Source organism: Xiphias gladius, chromosome 16, assembly GCF_016859285.1.
Source record: "Xiphias gladius isolate SHS-SW01 ecotype Sanya breed wild chromosome 16, ASM1685928v1, whole genome shotgun sequence".
Classification (NCBI taxonomy): Eukaryota; Metazoa; Chordata; class Actinopteri; order Istiophoriformes; family Xiphiidae; genus Xiphias; species Xiphias gladius.
This window is the reverse complement of record NC_053415.1, coordinates 11,129,911-11,150,889: the sequence shown is the minus strand read 5'-3', so window position 1 is coordinate 11,150,889 and position 20,979 is coordinate 11,129,911. Positions and strand designations below refer to the sequence as shown.

The following is a 20,979-nucleotide window of genomic DNA, read 5'->3' as shown; positions in this document are numbered from 1 at the left end:
AATTGTTAGTGATGTTGAATATACAGTGTAGCTGGAGATAGTATTCACAGCGATCCTGTCCCCAGATGTATGTGGTTTTAATGTGGCTTTTTTTCCCCTATCATTGACACCGTTCTCATGGCGATATTAAGTGCTGGAGAAAGTCTTGTGTGTTGTTGCTGCCGAGCTCACCCATTAACGTTACACCAGAGAATTTGCTATCAGCTCCTGAATCGCAGATACAGATTGTGTCCTGTTTTCTCTAGTAAACAATTTCTAAAACTAGTGTAAATCTAGTTGTAGAATATGTCTGAGTCATAAATAAACATGGACTAACAGTCTGAGCCGTGTGTGCCTCGGTTTCATGCTGGCCCAATCACAAGAGGGGTGACGTTTGCGGTGTAATCACGTATCAGAGTACAGAGGTCACATGGGGCATGTGCCAGAACAACTCTGACAGTTGAATTAATGGTAAATGGACTGCCCTTGCATAGATCCTTTCTAATCTTATTGACCACTCAAAGTGCTCTACACTACTGCCACATTCACCCATTCAGCCACACATTCATACAGCGCTCTTTTCCACACACACACACACACACACACACACACACACACACACACACACACACACACACACACACACACACACACACACACACAGATACATCGGTGCTACCTCCATTTAGTGGCTGTCCACTACCTAGACGGTCAGTGGTGTGAGTGGTGACCACGAGTAAGATACTGGCAGGCAGAGTACAGTGTGTCCTTGCATTCCGTCCCCAATGAGGTGAAGAAGTCTTAGTCAAAATTTACAAAGAAAAGAAAAGGTGACCAAGAACAGGTGACAAGGACAGACATATATGCGTTCATTTTTTTCCCCAATCCAGCACAAAGCCCATATGTTTGATTGCACATAAGCAGGGGGGATTGTAAAGAGTGGCAATGTAAAATGTCCCCATGACACCAAGCACAGCTATTTGGAACAGCACTATCCAGAGAACACAGAGCTGAGGACGACAAAATTAAAATGTTGCTTTGTTATTGCCACCTGTTCCAGACCTTGAGTAAAAAACAGATGCGAACCACTGAGTAACGAGTTTCAGAACCCCTGCAATAGAAATGTTCCATTTACAATTGAGCTTGGGTTCAATGTTTTATTTTAAATTATCATTCATTGTGTAAGTACACGTTTCTTTCCCTCGTGACAGCTTTTGCTGTACTGCCAGCAGTTATAATAAGCCCAGGTACAATATCCCACAGTATGACCCCCCCAAGACCCCAACCAAAAAAGGATGTCTGGAAAATCTGAACCTTTATGCAAGGAATGTTGGGAAGCATATGCAAAAACAAGCTAACAATGTATCTACATAGTTTAATTTGAAGAGTCCAGTAAATGATCCATTGAATATTTAGTCAACTGAACTAATGATTATTAGTTCTGGAAGTGATGAACGATTTGAACTTGAAAAAGACAAACTTATATAATTACACTGAATAAATAATACAAGTTTCATTAATATAACTTATTATGAGATTTTACTGTGCAAAAGATGAAGTAACTCGGAGTAAAAAATTGTTTTTCCTGCATTCCCCGACTAAAGAACACAAATTAACAGAACTGTCTTGCTTTGTGATGAATCGCAGATTAAGATTTGAGGTTATCAGGACTCACCTGCTTTTCTTGAATTAAGAGACTAGCTAAATTTGTTGGTAGAATTTCATTTTAATTTTCTTTAAATGCTTATAATTTAGGTTTCTAAGGCCTAACAACTTGTAATTGTTATTCAGACCAAAATATATCAGTTGGCTTTTTTACAGTGCAACAGTAAACACCTTTGGTAATTTGATATCTCTTTTTTATGCTGGCATAAGGATTTTTTTTTATAAATCAATGGCACATGTGGTGAGGAAACAGCCTGTTATGACAGATGTTTTGTCATTTTTATGGCAAAAGGCATGTCATTCAACTGAGACATGCCTTTTGGTAGGACCTGGCCATGCACGTTTTCATGCGTTTTTTAATATGCTAACATGTGTAATGTTAAATGGATGTTAACATACATCCAATGCTTGGCAAATAAACAGAAAGAGAGGCGTGCATAAGCAACATGCTAAAAAACACTAAAAAAAAAAGGTGAGTCCTGAAACTAAAAACATATCCTGTGTGATCACAGCCTAAATATAATTTCCGTCTTCTGGCCAACATATATTACTGTAAAGATCATTTTTGGCACTGAAACATCACTGAGAAAACGATACCACCTATGCTAGCATACTTGAATGCGGTCCAATGTTATGTTAATTAATCTACCTAAAATACCATGTGGGACTCAGCACGAAGCCTATTCTATGGACCTCTCAGGCAGTGTGCAGTTTGTGTGTGTGTGTGTGTGTGAGTGTGTGTGTGTGTGTGTGTGTGTGTGTGTCAGTATCACAGAGACAACTAACAAGGGAGCAGTCAAACAGTGAGCCATAGCAGCCAACACAAATACTGTTGAATTAATAAACAACTGCAGGCAGGAAGCCCTGCTCAAGTGTGTTGGCCCATTCTCATGTTAACCTGAGCATAACAACAAACATTTACTGATAACAACAACTGTCTTTTACAAGATTTTCAACTATGATGTAACAAAGATACTTAAGTTAAATAAAATGAATTTCATTTTATTACTTGTAGTATAATTATTAATGAATTTACTTTGTTACATTACTAATAACTAAATGTAATTTCAGTTAGGAGGGCCTAGTATATGGATATAAAGTACTGTTGACAAAGAGTAGTTCAGACATTGGTCTAGACTCCATCTGAGGTGAAAAATGCTAAAATAACAGGATGACTCCTGTAACTGTAACATAACCCATCTTATCATCTTCACTCTGATCAGCAGTCTTGATATTGGCACCGATACCGATCGGACTAGATTTCACCTGACAAAGTTTATTTGCATTGTGTGGTAAAAAAGCAGGCCATACAGAAAATAGTGCAGGTAGGGATATATGGATAAACTGCTAGAAGCTGGAAACTGGGAGCTAGCATGGCTAGTCGGCTAACTGCAGTATTCCACAAGTTGTTAATTATACAGTTTATATCATTAACCTCTATCACTGGCCATGCACTCACCGTACCGGAGCAGTATGCCTCCTTCTCAGCTGTTGCATTATTTTGCCACGCAGTTATATAAAGAAGGACGTAAACAATATTTTCCTAAATAAGAGGTCAATCCCATCCAATCCCACAAACCGGTTTGTCATTTCGCAAGTCACAGTGTAGTCGGACTGAACTCAGATAGTGTGAGGTGAACTGGTACTGGTACTGGTACTGTGCATGCTGGCTAACTGTCACGGCTTAGCAGGAGACTTATAAAAGAGCCACTGTTAATGTTATTGGTAACACCTGTACTTTCTCTGCTAGGCCATGTTAAAGTGAATGCTGTGAAAAAGGCCTATGGGGAGCGAGTTTCAGCCTGACCACACCTGGTTGCTACATTCTAACTGGATTAATAAAGAGCATGCTGATTAGTGAATGGCTTCTGTGTGAGAGAGAAGAGTGGTTCTTTTAATCCTTAATTGGCTAGATCATGTGAATAGCAGTTAAGCTGCCTGTTAATACTTCACCCAAACTTTAACAAAATTTACAAAAGCAACACTGGATTACACTGGATTCAAACAGTATTCAAGGTTGTTCATGGTGAAAAAATAGATATACCACTGTTAACTTGACCAATGGCTAAATACACAGCTTCCAGGCTGCTGCTGTTGTGCTTTGTGACATTTGGGGGTTCAACGAACAATACATCCAGTTATGCTGACCAACGAATCGTGTCTAAATTCAATTTTCTCGCTGTTACACGAATAATATTCCCGAAGCAGCTTGTTGCACATTTGTATAGGAATACATACACTGTCTCTCTCCGTCTGTAAGGTTTAATGAAAACACACAGCGCATCTCTCATATTCACCACTGATACATCATAAAAACATATTTACAGGGGTTTAATGTGCGTGAGTATTTGTGTGGTGCTGGTTGGCTCGAGGGAGTGGGGAGGGCTGCTGCGGGTGATAATGAGCAGCAGTTTCCACAGCAACACCCTAACTCCGTCAGTCTCCATGGCAACTGATAACAGCATTAGTTGATTCAGTCTAAGTGAAGGTTCATATCTGACGGAGGGAACTGGATTTTTTTTTTTTTTCCTCCCAAAAATGGCAGCTGATGATAAATGGAAGCGGGGATGAGGGGGGTGGTGACTCCTGGGATACATTAGCAAAAGATCCAGCTTCTCTAAAGCCACTAGACCAAATTTGTGGGGATTTGTGTAATAATGACTCATCATGTAAGGTATATTGGTTATTTTGGTGAACTGATAAACACAGACTATCAGACAGTTTACAGACAGTCCATTTAATTTGGACCACTACAATTGTACTCAGTTTCAGACTCAAACTGAAAACAGGTATGTTCAGCCTGAAAGCACAGCAAATTTTCATTTCAAGTTATTTGCATGAATTTTACCACTTGACTGTTTTTTGCTGTTATTCACCACAAACAGCGTATCTAACGACTGCACAGACATTACCTATACTGTAGGTATCTAGTAACATAAGCACCGTGTGTTTGTGTGACAGTCTTCGTCTTCAAGTTACAGTGGGTATCAAAACGTTACAGACTCTCATGAAATTGTAGATTTTTGAAATGTAAAGACTTAACGAAATAAATGTCAGACTTTTCCTTTAATGTTAGCTTTCAACAAATTCAAATTATTAGGAAAAAAATACAAAACCTTGGTTGTATAAGTCTATACACCCTTTCATACTGGGAGCTCTAGCTGTGTTTAAAGTTAACCAATCACATTCAACAATCAGGCCTGTAAGTAAATAGCATAGCCATCAATTAAAGTCATTCTGATTAAACCCAGATTAAAGTCAGTTGTTGTTATAGGATTTGCTTGAATGTTTGGGATTGCATCCTACTGGGAGAGCCATGGTCTGCAGAGCTGCCAAAGCAACTGCGAGGTCTAACTGTTTAAAAGTACCAACCAATAGAGGGATGTAAAATAATATTGAAGGCACTGGATGTACCATGGAGCACTGTTAAAATCATCAATAAGTGGAGAAAATGAGGCACCACGGACACATTGCAAAGATCAGGATGCCCCTCCAAAGTTGATAGGCGAGGCAGACAGCAACACTGAAGGAGCTAAAGGAATATCTGGCAGGTACTGGTCACTCCTGGCATGTGATCACCATGTCCTGCATTCTGCACACTTTCTTACAAAAAGAAACATAATAGCTCATCTAAATTATGCCAAAAGATAAATTAAGTCACCCCAAATCATCTGGAAAAATGTTTAATGGTCTGACAAGACAAAGGTTGAACTTTTTGGCCTTAATTGTAAAAGATATGTTCTGTGCAAAGCCAATACAAGTCATCATCCAAGGAATGCCACGCCGACTGAAGCATGGTGGTGGTAGCATTATACTTTGAGGCCAGTTCACTTCAGCTGGTCCAAGGGCTCTTGTCAAGATAGATGGGATAATGAATAGCTCCAAATATCAAGATATTTTGGTTAAAAACCAGATGGCCTCTGTCAAAAAGCTGAAGATGAAGAGGAATTTCACATATCAACATGACAATAACCCAAAGCAAACATCCAAGTCGACCAAGGCATGGCTTCAGAAAAGGGTCAGAGTCGAGACTTCAGTTTCATCAAAAACCTGTGGAATGACCTAGAGCTGTGCAAAGGAGATCCCTCCAAATTTGAAGGAACTTGAACTCTTTGGCAAAGAAGAGTGGGATAGTCTAGACATACAAAGTTAACAGAGTTAACAGAGTTAACTGTGCTTCCACACAGTACTAGCTAGGCAGGGTGTGCAGACTTTTGCAATCAGGGAGTTGTAGTTTTTTTTTCTTTTTCTTTTGTTTGTTTGTTTTTTGGTGTTTTTTTTTAATAATGAGTAAATCTTTTTTCTCTGGATTTGTGTTTGTTGGGAGGTCATATTAAAGATGGGAAAAGTCTTACATCTAGTTTGTTGTTATTTCTGTCTTTGCATTTCAAAAACCTCTAATTTCATAAGGGTGTGTAGATTTTTTTTTACTGTATTTCAACTGTATAGTACATAGAATCTTGTCATGTGTAAACTTCACTTCACATTGAGAGCATCTTTTTCACAGGGGCATTGGTGAAGGTTCTTCGAATCTCCCAGTAATTCAAAAAGCAGGATCAAAGACTTCAACCAGTGGTGCAGCACTTTTACCCTACACCATGAAATATAACCCAATTAGCACAAACACAACACACATTAGATGAATACAATAACTTAACCTTCGTTTTAATTTTCCTTTACCATTACCACATTCATTATTGCAATGAAAAGTAGACTGGCACTCATTACAGTGCATATCTCCGCAATATTAAGGAAAGTGGAAAAAAAATTCCTGGATCCGCCCTGTTTAACTGGATCCGCAACCAAAATTTGATGGGTTCATCCATGGCACATGCCCCATCCCTCCACCAAGTTTGGTGCAAATCGGTTCAATACTTTTTGCGTAATCCTGCTGACAAATAAATAAACAAACATACAAACATACAGACAGACACGGGTGAATAAATAACCTCCTTGCCAGAGGTAATAAAGATGAGGGGCCGGGGAGGGTTGGGGTTGAGGCTAAAGGAGATATGAGCAAATGAGAAGTAGCATAGCAACTGATGAGACACTCAAAGACCAATGACATAAGGTAACCCCGTGCGGAATTCATTGTGACTGTAGGTTACAATAGTTTGTTAATTTGGTGTTTTTGTTGTGTTGTAAAGTATGACCATATTCTGATCTTTCCTAAAGTCTCATTGAATCTGTAATCTGGACTTTCCTTTTTCCCCGTTTTTCATGTTAAAAAGAAAACAGCTGATATGCAAAAATTAATTAGTATCATAGCACGCTATAAAAATTTTAATTATTTCTTGTAAAACATTTTTATATTCTATGAATTTAATATATATTTAATATATTACTGTATATAAACACATTTTAATTTTTTCTTTCTACATGAAAACGGACACTTTTATAATGATAAAATGAAGTAAAGATAGATAATATAGTAAGATAATGAGTTCTGCATTAACTAATACACACTGCCTACACCTAATTGTGTTTTCAGCTGCGTTCCTCAGGCTTCTGTCTCACTGTTCAACTGTTTTCATCAATCATTTGGCAATCAGTTGAGTTATATTAAGGAGCCATATAGGAGTTCCTTTACCTGCTTGTTTCTCGCTGCTTGGACATTGAAGTAATGGCCAGATAGTAGCAAAATAAACAAAAACTTTACCCGTCTGTATTTTAATAAAATTGACGATACATTTTTTCCAGCTTGTCAGGCATTTCTAATTTAATTCTCTCTGTGTATATGAAAAACACCCAATAGCGAGCAATAATTATTAATATCTCCACATCACAACTGGATTACTAGCACCAGGTTGCCATGGAAGCAAAAGGAGCGTTTGACGCAACAGCTGAGCAAACTTGGCATAAAAGAAATACACAGGGAGGGAAACAAAAAGAAAGGGAGGGAAGGAAGTAAAGAGTGAGAAAAGTGATCATGCTGATCCAGTCTTGCATTTTCAAGTCTGTCCCCTGGAAGCAGTGACAACAGTATATTTATTTATATAGATATATAAATAAATAAATAAATAAATAAAAGGAAAGAGATGACATGGTGCAAACACCTCCTTCTCCAGGATTCCTTTACCCATTCTCTCATCCCTCCTGCCCCTGCTGCTGAAAACAAGAGAAAGGCACATAAATCATGTGCCGCAACACAGCAGAACACTGCAATGAGCTAATCAAATGGCAGGCATACCTGCTGAGAAAAATGGATTGATTGAAGCCAGTGAAAGAGCAGCAAGCTTTACAGTGTGTGTCTGTGTGTGTCTGTGAGTGTGAGAGAGGTGGGTGGTTGTATTTAGTGGCTTACACTGGTAGAAAGCAACAAGGCTCTATATATGATTTTGGCAGCTATTGTGAGCCGGATGGTGCCGGTCTGACAACTAGTATTAATCGGGAACAGTCGGACAGAGATGGGTTTGGACGGAGAAAGTCTGGCATGGTCAGGCTGAAAGTTGACTAGCTGCGTTTAGTCTGGACAGTTAGGGGTGAGTTAGTGCTAGATGGATCTTACTGAGGTAAATATGGGCTAGAAATGGGTGGATATCAATTATCCATCCAACTACGCTTTTTTAAAATAACCAAACTAATTCTCAGAAAGTAATATGAAGCATTCTTCCTGTAATTACTTCACCAATTCCTTGTTTTTTTTTCTAAATTATTAATAATTTCCTGTGTCCCGTTTCTTTAATCTGCCTTATTCTGTCATCAATTATAAGAGCAATTTCTAGACAGTGTAACAAAGGAAAGTGTGCCAGAACAAACATTCTTATCCAAGCTTTTTAGTCTTCAAGGCTGAATATGAAATGCAATGACTTGTTTAGGTTGTTCACTGTCAGCATTAGCCTGGTCGATTCGAATCGTGTCCCTAACCCCTATACAGGCTAGCGGGTAGTTAGGGTAAGCGCTCATCTACCACATTTGTTTTTCGTCCTCACTGAGAAACATACTTGTGTGAAATTCCAATCCCTTTAGTCTGAAAAATTTGACCCCAAAAAAAAGAAAGAAAGAAGAAAGAACTTTGTAGATTTAATCTCACGCATTCACCTCCACTTTTAATCTTGCATCTTTCCATTCTTTTACCAATCACCGAATTCCCTCCAAGATTTATCCTTCCTGCAATGGGCCATTTTGTGTGTGTGTTAATGACCTGGCAGTAAAGTAATCCCATCTTCTTTTCCTCTGGTGTAATCCTGTAATTTCCTCCAGAAGGAAGGTTCCCACTCCCACTTAATCATATATAAACTAGCCTGTAATCCTGGTAATCTAATAACCATTGTATTGTTTGTGCTGTTCTTTGTGCAAGTTGTTTTATATGCTCTTCCTTAGGGTCTCCATGGTTTTCATTGTGTGTTATTATGTTGAGGCAGGTGATGGAAAGCTGAAAGTCAGTAGAGGCAGATGCAAGCAGTGGATGGCTCGGTCTACCTATCATCCAATGTGATATTTAATCTATATTTTGCCTTTCAGTAGTCTCAAGAGGGAGAACGAACTTGCCCCATAGCCTACATATGAAGTGATATCAAATTAATAGTAAGAGTTGTAGCCCTTTTCTAATGTTTGAATTCATAAAATATATCAGCAAAATTAAATTTACATACATTTAGTAGCTCTAATCCAAATGAATTTAACGCCTGATTTAGAGCATCCTTCCCCTTTACTTAGAGATTCTTTTCAAATTGCTACACTGCATATCTAAAGATAAAATACAAATATATGTGTTTTACTATCAAAAAACAACCAACATGAAAGATAGTAACATGCCTGTAAGGGATAACCACCAGCTGCCCTTAATTTCATCTACTTTATCATGCAGGATGGTGGAGGAAGCAATGGGCAAAATGGGACAATGCCAAGGGCTACATTGTCGTTTTTGGGAGTATACACGAGTGACCCCCATCACAGCCTTCATGTTCTTTTGTTGGCTTAGGTGCACTTAATAAGCACAACCACTAGCTACAGTTTATTCTCAGGATGTGATGTGCACATGCTCTGTGATCTCCTTCCATATGATTTTGGAGATGGTAATGCTGTTGCGTTTCTTACTGAAAAGTGGGATTCATATTTACAACAGCCCATCCATTTCTGTGAAAATAGAAAAATATTCTCTTTTACCCTTATTTTTCCTTGTATTTCCTTTCATATTGGTCAGCTAGATTATGAAGGAGGATGATTACCAGTTCATTTCACGATACTTTTTAGGTGTTGACTCATGTAATCACTTATCAAAACTTTTTTAACCCCCCATTTCTGTGTTTAAGTTTGAAATATCACCATCATAAAAGGTTTAGACACATGGACCATTCCTGGCCCCCCTGCCAAGCAATCCTCTTTTGACATGCATACATGTTTCTGCTGATGGTTTATGTAATCTTCTTCTACCTTAGATGCTTTGACTGAACAGGTACTTTAGCTTACGTACCGTGAGGAGCAGCATGTTGTATGAGGCGAGGCATGGTCAAATTATAGGGTTTGGCCAGAACAGATGGTCCAAGATTAAAGCCTGAAAGAAGGGAGCTGCTTCCCCACCCTCTGAAGAGTCAACTCACAGGTTGTTATAGAGAATGAAGCACACGCATAATAATGGATCTGTGATAATCTTTGATAGTGTAGCTGTGACAGTAGATATCTCAGAGTAAAGCTATGTAGTGTTTGTGGTTGTGCGAATCCTGCTCTAAGTAGGAACTGGTGACAGTCATACTGAAGTTATTTGATAGGATTGACCTGTAAAGGAGAGAAAAGTCTGCCACAACACACCCGATGTCGCACAGCATTCAAAAGGGCTGAGGAACTACCAGATTTAAGACAGACTTCATCAAGTCATCTATACGAATCGGTTACCAAGGGATGTTTTGTGTATTTGTACTTTCTGCCATGTGTGTGTGAGTGTGTTAATGTGCGTGTCTGCCTGCCTGGGCAGACATGGGTGTTTATGATATAAATGACAAAGGGACGACTTGCTTCCCCAAAGACAGCTGCCGAAAAGATGAAAGGCAACCATTCAAAACAATGGGGGAATAATTAATGTTCTTTTCTCATGTCTAACTTGTAAGCTTTTACGCCCCGATTTCCCAGAGTCTCCAACAAGTTCGAAACCAGAGATCACACACACTTCACAAAGTGTCGGGTGAAACTTCCGGCAATATGGTGTCACAGGGAAAGGCAGCATGCCAGGCGATGAAAAACAAAAATCAGATGTCAGCTGTCTTCAAATGGTGAATCAGTGTTTAGTCAATTTTATACATTTTGTACACTGGCTGTGTCTCAACCAGTAATGAATGTTTAGGTGGATAAGTTGCATTAAAATCCATCACAGGTAGAAACAACAAAATTTGTTTTTTTTCCTTCCTCAATAACTACACACATTACTTTTTCACATACTATTTACTCTTATAATTTAAAATATAATTTTCATCCTGCTTGTTTCACAGCTACAAGAAGCCTGACATTTCTTGTTAATCTTGAATATAGTGACATTCATTAACCCCATTGTTGTTAATGTGATTAAATGCATATCTAACTAGCCCTGATGTGAATAAATCGACTTTTAACATATCTTAGGTGCATTTACTCCTTAAATTGATTGGGTTTTGCATGGTTCTGAATACACCGTCATTATCGAAGGAGCGTGTTGATGCAGGTGGAAAGAAGGTCATAACGTGCTATTCACTTGCGAGCTCTCCATCTGTTTTCTCATTTAGTTGAGGAAGAGAAAAATTAATATTCCATTCTACTGCAGCGCCGTCACTCTGCAGACTCCTGTGTCTAGTCTGTGGCGCAGACCTTAGGGGGCGTCACCATCAACCCCTGTGCTCCATCAAGAAAAGCCATTAGGAGGAACAGGATGGAAGACAGGGCAGTTATATTAAAGCATTTCAGTAAGGTGATGTGAGATGCAATTATCCAGACAGAGGTTGTAACACAAGCGATTTTTGTAAGCTCATGCTAGCCTTCAGTATGAACATTTACAGTATGTTAGACTGTTAAGAAGGGATTTGATAAAGAATACTCTTATCTCTCTCCCTCTCTCTCTCTCTCATATAATCTATATATATATGTATATATCTATATCTATATATCTATATATATATATATCTATATATCTATATATATATTAATATCTATATCTATATATCTATATATCTATATATATATTAATATCTATATCTATATCTATATATCTATACACACACGCAAAAACATATACACACACACACACTGATAGATTATAGCGCCCTAATTGACTCTCTCAGATGGCAGTTGTACTCTGCTATTAGACTTCAGACTGTGAGGCCTATCACCAGTGCATGAAGAATTATTGATCAAGAAATGAAAGAGGGAAACGCAGAGAAGGCTTGGGGATATTCAAGATATATGACTGATATCTATTTCATTTTTAAACTCTCGTGGACAGGGACGTGGTGGGTGGTGGGAATTCGATAGGCACTGGGTGGGAAGATGGCATCTTTGGATCATCTCAGGGGTTTTGGCTCTCTGATAATGAGCCAGGTGAGTCTCAGTCTATGCACTGCTCATACACTCCAGGATACCATGGAGGGTTTGACCAGTATGTTGTATTAGTTTGCTAATACATTGCATCAGGCCTATAAATTGTGTGCGGCCAGAAATCTGATAAATGTTATCCAGCTGTCAATAAGAGGCCCTTAATCATATTTTATTCTAATATTTCAATCAGCTTCCCAACAAGTACATGCATTTACATACAAGTACAATAATTGTTATATATTTTTTTAATTTTAAACTTAAAATAAATGCAATTATTTACTTTCTATTTTGCTACATGTTGAGATATCTGAGAGAGAGAGAGTGTTTGATTGCGGCAAAACAATCACAAACCTGAGGTTTTGGCCCCACAACAGTGTTTCTCTGACCAGCTGGCCATTTAAGTGTGTGTCTATGCCCACACACTCTTGTGAAGCTTGTTATAATGCATTCAGCAAAATACTGAGTGTAACTGAATTGGATGAAACAGGCTGAAAGAAATTAAATTACGGAATTATGTCACGAAAGAAATCCTGGGATGCACTCAACATCACACGAGATATCGAAGTACAAAACACTGAGGGTGATTTTTTTTCCCCCTTAACACAATCACATAAAACGTTAAAAGACACCCGCACATGAGCAGACACTCCCACACACTGACTGAGTGATGAACACTGATGAACACACACCAACACACACTGAACAATCACCGTTTGCAAACAGATGCAAAACACATACACATATACTTTCATAAAAGAGAGCAGAGACAGCACTAAATAGTTAGGTGTGCTGTGAGTCAGCCCTATGTTTTTTCTGGTTCAGCCCACACATGTATTTCTATCAGAATCTCTATCTGCTCTGTCACATACTGCTGGGTGAAGAGAATATGGCTCTCTGGAAATAGTTACATTCTATATTGTCTGACATCAGACTGCTCCCCAAAATAAATTCCCCATTCAAAATTCTAGTTGCATCTTTTATTTTATTTTTTATTTACTGCTTATTTTTATGTGATATGCAGCAGGGATACATACAGCACACCTCTCAAACAAGCCTTGTCTCAGAATTTGCAAAGATCTTTCTGTGCTTTGGAAGAAAAAGTGTACCAACACATAAAGCTATGGCAGCTGGCCTGTTGATATCTCTGTCAGCCTGCTACCTCGCTGCTGGTGAGTGTTTTTCTGATAACGATGAGATATGTCCCAATTACTTTTCAGTCTACTTTTTACTCTAGAAGCAATATTTTCTGTGTAAATGCAGACTAATCGAGTCCCATTTGATGACACGTGTTAAGCCAGAGCTTCGACTTGTTGTCGACTTGTTGTCAGAATCACAAAATACTTGCATGCCTCCATAATACGCTTAGTTGCGAGTTTATTAGGTACATGAAGCTAAAAACAAATACAGACTAATACAACTGTCCGGCAATAAATCCCACCTGAACACAGAGCTGTCAGAGGACAGATAGAGTCTGGGTGTTGGGACGGACTGTTGTAGGCTTTACTTGACTGATCTCAGCCTCCCATAAAACTAAAGGTCAGCTAGCTTGACCCCAAGTGTCCCTCAGAGCAGGAAACATCAAAGCTGAAGAACAGAAGCCCAAAAGACACTTAAAAAATGTACATATCACTGTGCTGTGAGGTGGCCATATTCTGGCTATGCATTCCCTGCAGGTCAGCCATACCACTCCTGAATCATAGCCAAAAACAGAAATGACTTAGCTTAGGCGTATCAGTGTGATGGCCCATTCACTGGCAGGATTGTCAGGAGCACAACAACTTAAGTCAGCATTCTGCAGTATATCACCATTTTAAAGCTGATCCAGGATTATGACTTACACTTTTTATTTCTTTGATGTTGGAACAGTCAGTGAGATCTTCATTTTATTTAAGTGAGACTATTGTAAAGGCACTAAAACCTGACTCTCATGGGTAAAACATGGGTTCTGATATGTAGCTTATTCAAAGGAGATTAACTTTGAAAAGCACTTTAGTTCAGTGCAGTTTCATGATGAACTTTTTTTTTTCTTGAACCCATTATATCTGACCCTCATTTTCACCACTAAGCAAAACAGATTCCACAAATACGCTTATCTTTTCTGATAATAAATCCTCTATGAACCATCCAACGTGTGAAAAACTGACTTAGTTTTGTAGGTAAAAGGGTTGAATTACAACAGCTGTAGAAATAACAGTACACAGACCTCACTCCTGCAACCTGCTAAAACCTACAAGAACTATAGATTATTTTACTTAATGTTGAGTAAGAAAACCATTGTTCAATGGGACATTTGGCCAAAGCTTCAAACCCTGCACACTGAAGTTTGTCAGTCCTTGCAACAATTGAATGCCTTTGGCAGAGGCATTCAATTGTTGCCATATAGGTATCCTTGGTCTTGTGCCCTCCACTGTAAAACTGAATATAAGCAGCTAGCTAATGTACAATGCCAAGCCATTTATCAATGACATGCTAGTTGTTTATGGACCCTGTATTCCAGCTTGTTTTTTATTTTCTCTCCCGACCCTACAAAAGAAGGGAGGTATCTGAGTTTAGGCAGTTTTCAGAACCTAGATGTCAAACTTTTATTGACAGTTGTCTTTTGCACGACTGTTCAAAATGTTTTGGAAGTGAAATTCAATACTGTCTAAAGGGCATGTTCAAACGCAAAATCGTCTTGTTACATCATGTACATTTGTCCTTAAAAATATAACTCCTTAAACAAATAAAAGACTCACATATTGCAGCATTTAGTGAGTTATTTCTGTACTGAACATCTGCTACTTTCCTCCTCTGTTACCCAATCTCAAAATAAACACTGCTGTATGGAGATGAAGAATTTTCCCTCAAGAGCTGCCTAACTTCAGCTTAGGTTTGACTCAGAGCATGGCTTCTCTGAAATTGTTTAACTTAAATATCTTACGTGAATATGGAGTGTATAAAATACCAGTGTTAAGGTATTGAAGGATTGTGTTGTTGGTCAAAGTACGTGTTGAAGTCTAGAAAATTAAAACTCATAGCAGCTCTAAATCTAAATGACAAAGAATTGTCAGTGATAATTGGTTACAAACTGACAATTTCAACAAAGAGATTGTGCAATATAAATTAAATATAATCTAAATATAAAAAGGTATGGTACAATATATTACAAAATTTACATTATGTTTTGGGAGAACTTTCACTTATCCCACATGACAACGTATAAATATCTGAATGCTCATCACGCATAAATATAGTTTATATTAGAGCTGAGAAAATTAGTCGATCAACAGAAGAATGATCTGCAGCTATTTTAATAAATTAATAACCGTTAAAGTAATGTTTTGAGCAAAAATGTCAAACATGACCTATTTCCAGTTTCTTAAATGTGAGGATTTGCTGCTTTTCTTGATCGTGATAGCAAACTGAATATCTTTGAGTTTAGGACTCTTGTTTATTCCAAAAAAAAAAAAAAGATTTTTTTTTTTTTTAAAAGACAGAGGGGGCGAGAAATTTGAAGATGTCACGTTGGGCTTTAGGAAACTGAGATTGGCATTTTTCACTCCTTTTAGACATTTTAAAGACCAAACACTTAATTTATTCAAAAAAAGAAAACAACTGGCAAATTAATCAACAATGAAAATAATAGTGAACTGAGGCCATAGTTGATACTTAAGTCTTAGCATGAAACATAGGAGCATCTTCTCACTACTGCCTAAAGTGTTACCAATGGGCTACTCTTCCAAACACATGGAGTGCTTCACTTAGCCGGAGAGGCAGAGAAAAAGAGAGAGAGTTGGGGAGTTAGCTGGCAGACATGGCGGTTGAGTGTGCTGGTGCTACTGCCAAAGCTGCCACCAAGTGTCTCTCCTCTTTCATACAAAGAGCCATTCCCAATTTCTCTGTCTCACACATACACACACTGCATTACGTCAAGCTCTGAATGTGACAAGTGGGGACTGCCTATTTGTGTGTGTGTGTGTGTGTGTTTGTTTGTAGGTGTGTGTCTGTGTGCATGAGAATGGCCGGCTGACTAAGTATCTTTGTAGGAATCAGGATTAGGTTGTCTCACTGACACACAGAGCTTATGTAAAGCTGACCTACAGTATGTGGCACCACACACGGGTGTGAACTGCTGCAGTGCTAGCTAAAGGAGCTGGCGCCTCTGCCTGGACTGCTCACTCTGAAGGCCCAAAGTACTAAAGACAATGAAATTAAGCAATTCCTCAAGGTTTCCTTTACACTTCCACCCAAGAAACTTTAGTGGGCATCATTGAGTGGTCTTAAAGGATTGTCTAATTTACAGCCTGGGCCTTACTTTTTCAGTTTTGTCCAATCTTACCAATTTTTTGAACATTTTACACGTAACCATAATTACTGAGACAGGAATGCAGTGCCACGGCATCACTACACAACTGTCAGAGTCCATTAGAGCGAGCGACACTTGTGGTCACACAACAAATCCCCAGTTTAACCTAGTTATCCAAATGATCTTATCGTGATCTGAAAACAGAGGTGACGGTACCTTTATAAACCAAACTTTCCACTGTCTATGTCCTTGAGCTCTTCAGTGCAGTGGACGACTGTAACAGACAATGCTGGTGTGTTCACCTTTGCTTTTTCTTCACTGTCTCTTTGTGTTGATGTCATGTCTTCCTTGTTGTTGTTTCCGTTATCTCAGCAACGCAGTTTATGAGTAAAATAGTATCATAACTGAAGGAAAGTCAATGCAACATTAATAAGACCCAGGTGGTAAAAAGCCCAAAATTATCCCTGTAGAGTTTTAAAAAAATAACTAAAGGGAACTTGTTTTGAGTAGCAGATGTTCCCGTCTTAGGTCTACTGAAACATAAATACAATAATGTTTTGTCAGAGATGACCTAAAATCCAGAAACTGCCACACCCTGTGCTTAACCTCTGCCTTTCTTGAGTTTTGTAGCTCTTTTTCTGTGGGAGCCAGCCCAGCAGGTGGTCTCACATGCTGCCACCAGGCTCCTGACTGGCACCAAAAAGACAGTTCATGAATGCCTCAGTACTAGCCTCCCTTCACTGGGTACCAGTCAAATAAACAACTGATTTTAGGGTTCTGTCTTTTTAAAAAAATGGATGTTTTAAGGGCTGCTTTCCCTTTCTGAGATACTCTGACACTGTTCCACTTTCAGGTTCCCTCAATCTTGTCAGTTAAATCCCACTGGAGATTTTCAGTTTTGAGACAGCAGAACAGTTCAACCGTCACCACTAGGTATTCCCTTCTATTAATGTTTTTAAATCCTTTATTTCGATCCATCTTTCATTTTTGTCTTGTTGTGAATAAATTGCGATTTTTTTTTTGGCTAAATAATTGTTCATACAGTATATTTTATGCATTCTATGTGTAAATCCATACTTCCAGGACAAAAGTTTGATTGTACCTTGGGTTTTATTATCAGGCACAGCATATTCCCAGTTAAACTAAAGACAGACACCTCATATTTAATTAATTCACACAAAAAGAAAAACATACCATGTACATCTGTCGTCATTGACACCACTATTGTATAAATTCATTGTGATTACTACACATCAACAAAAAGACCCAAGGATAACTAAAGACCGTCCTTTATCAGAAAACCACTCAGGGCTCTGGTTCCTCACTTGACTGCTCCCTCCGATTTCCAACTGACTGACAGTCTTTCAATCCAACCTGTTTGCTCTATCAACCACACACAATACAGGCAGTGATACATTATCTCAGATACAGTATAGACCACCCATGCATCACCTTGACATCTGCACTTTGGGCTGATGTCTCTTCCCATGATGAATACTTAATGAATATTCACTTACTATCGAATTAGCTCTGTAAATCAGCCTGTAATTTCTACTATGCACTGTCACAAGGAGTTTAAGGACGAGTGTGTAAATGAAAGTACCTCTAACTCGGTGAGAAAAAAAAAACTGGTTACTTCTAACACTGGTAGACAACATGCATGTCATGGTAAAGACTGGCCAGCACCTCCCATCTCAGAAGGACCACTTCCCCTTTAAGCCCTTGCTAAAACTCATACAATCAGCTTACAACAACTTAGCCTGCCTACCTTGTCACTTACACTGAGTTTTATAACATTTATAACTATATCGTTTTTGTATGCATAAACGCATACAATCAGAGTTGCAAACACAATATGCCAGAGTTAATGCAAATAATAAAATACTCATTATGAAATGAAAAGGGGCTGTGAAATACAAATACAATGATAACGTGGATTACATAGAAATGATTTCAGAGGACACAGCAGAAGATCCATTTTTCTGTTTCTTTACAGTCAGGCAAGAAGCACGTAATGGCCAAAGGTTTGTGTCCATATACAGCTAAACCCGCCGGTTCTTAACGGTTTCAGCAGGCAAAAAGCAGACCTAGGTGGAATAATAGAAACCAATAGACGACCAGCCTAGTTCTCCAAAAACATGAGCCCACTCCCTCAGCGAGGAGGAGCTCCCAGCAGTCTGCCTGACTGCCTGACTGCTCATGACTCAATGCGTCCCAGCCTCATCCTGAATGCATCAGGCATTTTAAATGTATCTGCACACACTGTAGCAAGTGGACTTGACAGAGGGGAATCCATAGCCAGACCGTATGTAAATGAGATTCGACTGACGCCTACATGTACTGTTTAAGGCTTCTATCATGCACAAGCGAACTATTTAATATCCATTCTATGTGCGGTAAAGGATATCTGAGGTGTAACGGCCCAGACTCCTTTGGCTGCATTTGCTGTGCTGGGATTATGATGGAGCAGGGGTTCAATAAAGAGATATGGTCTCAACGCAGCCGCCTTTCAGATTTGATTCTAAAAATGGAATGAAAAGAGCTCAACAACATACAAGTGAGAGTTAAAAATTTGGGTTATTTGACATAAAATGCCATGGGAATGATGGCAATAATAAACATGCAGATATTGGGCTTTAATTTGCTTGATCAATCAGAGCAGGGCTAGCCGATATGACTCAGCACCTATATTTCTCTCGCTCTCCCATAAGCCAGATCATAAACCACTATTGTATTTCCACAGGGGCTTCCTCTCAATGATTCTTTTTCCACCGTGACCTTATGTTGGAGCTTTTCTACAATATGTTATGGGCTTATATCTCCTGGTTGCACTGCCACCGCAGAAAGGCAAGTTCCCGCAGTGACCGCAGCAGGTGAAGCCTCTATACAGCACAATGCAGACGTTATCCTTTCAACGCGTCCACAAAACAGCCATGCAGGTGCGCAATTGGACCGACAACAGACACGGCGATCGAATCTATGAATCGGTCTTACCTATCTCAGAGATCTGGTTTTCTAGATCTGTTGCTCAGCGGTGACTTCGTCAGACTGATCCCGCAACACTGCTCATTTAACCTGGCCGACAACACAGACGAGACAGCGCACGGACTCACAAGAACCCAGACCCAGCTCCCCTGTGGATGAACAATGCGTCCTTTCTCCGTCCACACAGAGAGGGGCACCTCATCACTTCAGCCTCAGTGCTTGCTCAAATGTCCATCCGGCGGCGGCTGCACAGACTCTCTCTCTCTCTCTCTCTCTCTCTCTCTCTGACTGCCAATGTCACATGCTGTTGTGGGGTCACTGTCAGTCATACATATTCAGTTGTGTTGCGACGCTGTTGCGGAAATAATGAGGTGTAATGGTTTTTTTTACCTGTCCGGCGCAGTGTCTTCCCGTGCAACTCCTGGTCCGTCGGACACACAGAAGCGCCGCAGCCTACAGTTACCGTAATGACTGTACTAGTCACGCAGCCTGACTGTCGCTGCGCGTTGCACGTGTTATTACGGTGATGTGGTCCACCCCCATTTGCTAGAAATTACGAGAGGTAGAATTAAGAAAAATGTGTCAATTAATTTCAATTTGGAGAGGATTAAACGAAATGTTAACGCAACTGTTACTGGCCGCGGAGGCGACGTTGTCTGTAGCCGTTCCGCCGAACAGTGAAACACACGCGAAAACGAGCTTTTCTGGTCCTGTTTAGTGTCTTGCTGGCCGTTAAAAGTAAAGGGTGCTGTTCTAATACACGCCGCATGCTTCATTGTCATTTAATTTTTGACCGTGAAACTTAACCTACACGGATCTGTTGTCCTTAGCTTGGGGCATTAGAATACAAATGTCAGCGAGAAGCTAGCTCCAAGATGCCCCTCCCTCTATGCAAATAATTTGAGGGCTATTTAAATAAAGTAACTAGAACACAATTTGATAAAATTTCCTAAAGTAAAAATATTTAAAATGATACAATCAGTTATAGTACAGTATTGTTATATTTCGCTTGTACTGCTGGACTACATTATCGTCCATGCAACGCTGGGTTGTTGAAGATGTTCTTGGACATGTAAGAGCACCCCCAGAGTGGAACTGCTGTACTTACACCCATGTAGAAATACAATACTGCTCGTCAGTTATTTCCATACACACACATCATTTTGTTGAGCCAATTTGAAGGAATAGCAGTTGACCAATAATCTGTCACTAGTTTATTCGGTTAATTCCAGTTGAATCAAATGTTGTTTGAGCGACTCTAATAATGTTGACTGAAGCTGACTTCTAAAGGAGCAATATGGCCCCCATGTGGCCACCGGAGGTTGTTTTTTTTTTTGCCTGACAGCCATGGGGGATCAGACAATGGAAATCAGGAGCTCCAGACAGATGTGGCTGGGCAGAGTTTAGGTGGACCTCCTGCTGGAGAGGGGACAATGTTGGCTCTCATTCACTTTTCAGGGAGTGGTGGGGAGGCCTCTTGGTCACAGCACCTGAGGAGAGAAGCAACTGGCCAACGTGGAAGTGACCTTGATGGTTCACAGCTTTTTGTATCAGAGTCCGACAGA

At 39.4% G+C, this 20,979-nt stretch overlaps 1 protein-coding gene across 1 annotated transcript in view; it reads right to left on the bottom strand.

The window, feature by feature from the left end:
• The window catches only part of LOC120801642 (microtubule-associated protein 2-like), a 73,038-nt gene extending 53,130 nt beyond the window's left edge, over nucleotides 1–19,908 (bottom strand). Inside the window, exon 1 of the mRNA XM_040148802.1 lies at nucleotides 19,805–19,908. The gene's annotated coding sequence lies outside the window, so the exon portion shown is untranslated. The remainder of the gene's footprint in view (nucleotides 1–19,804) is intronic.
• Nucleotides 19,909–20,979: the final 1,071 nt, after the last annotated feature.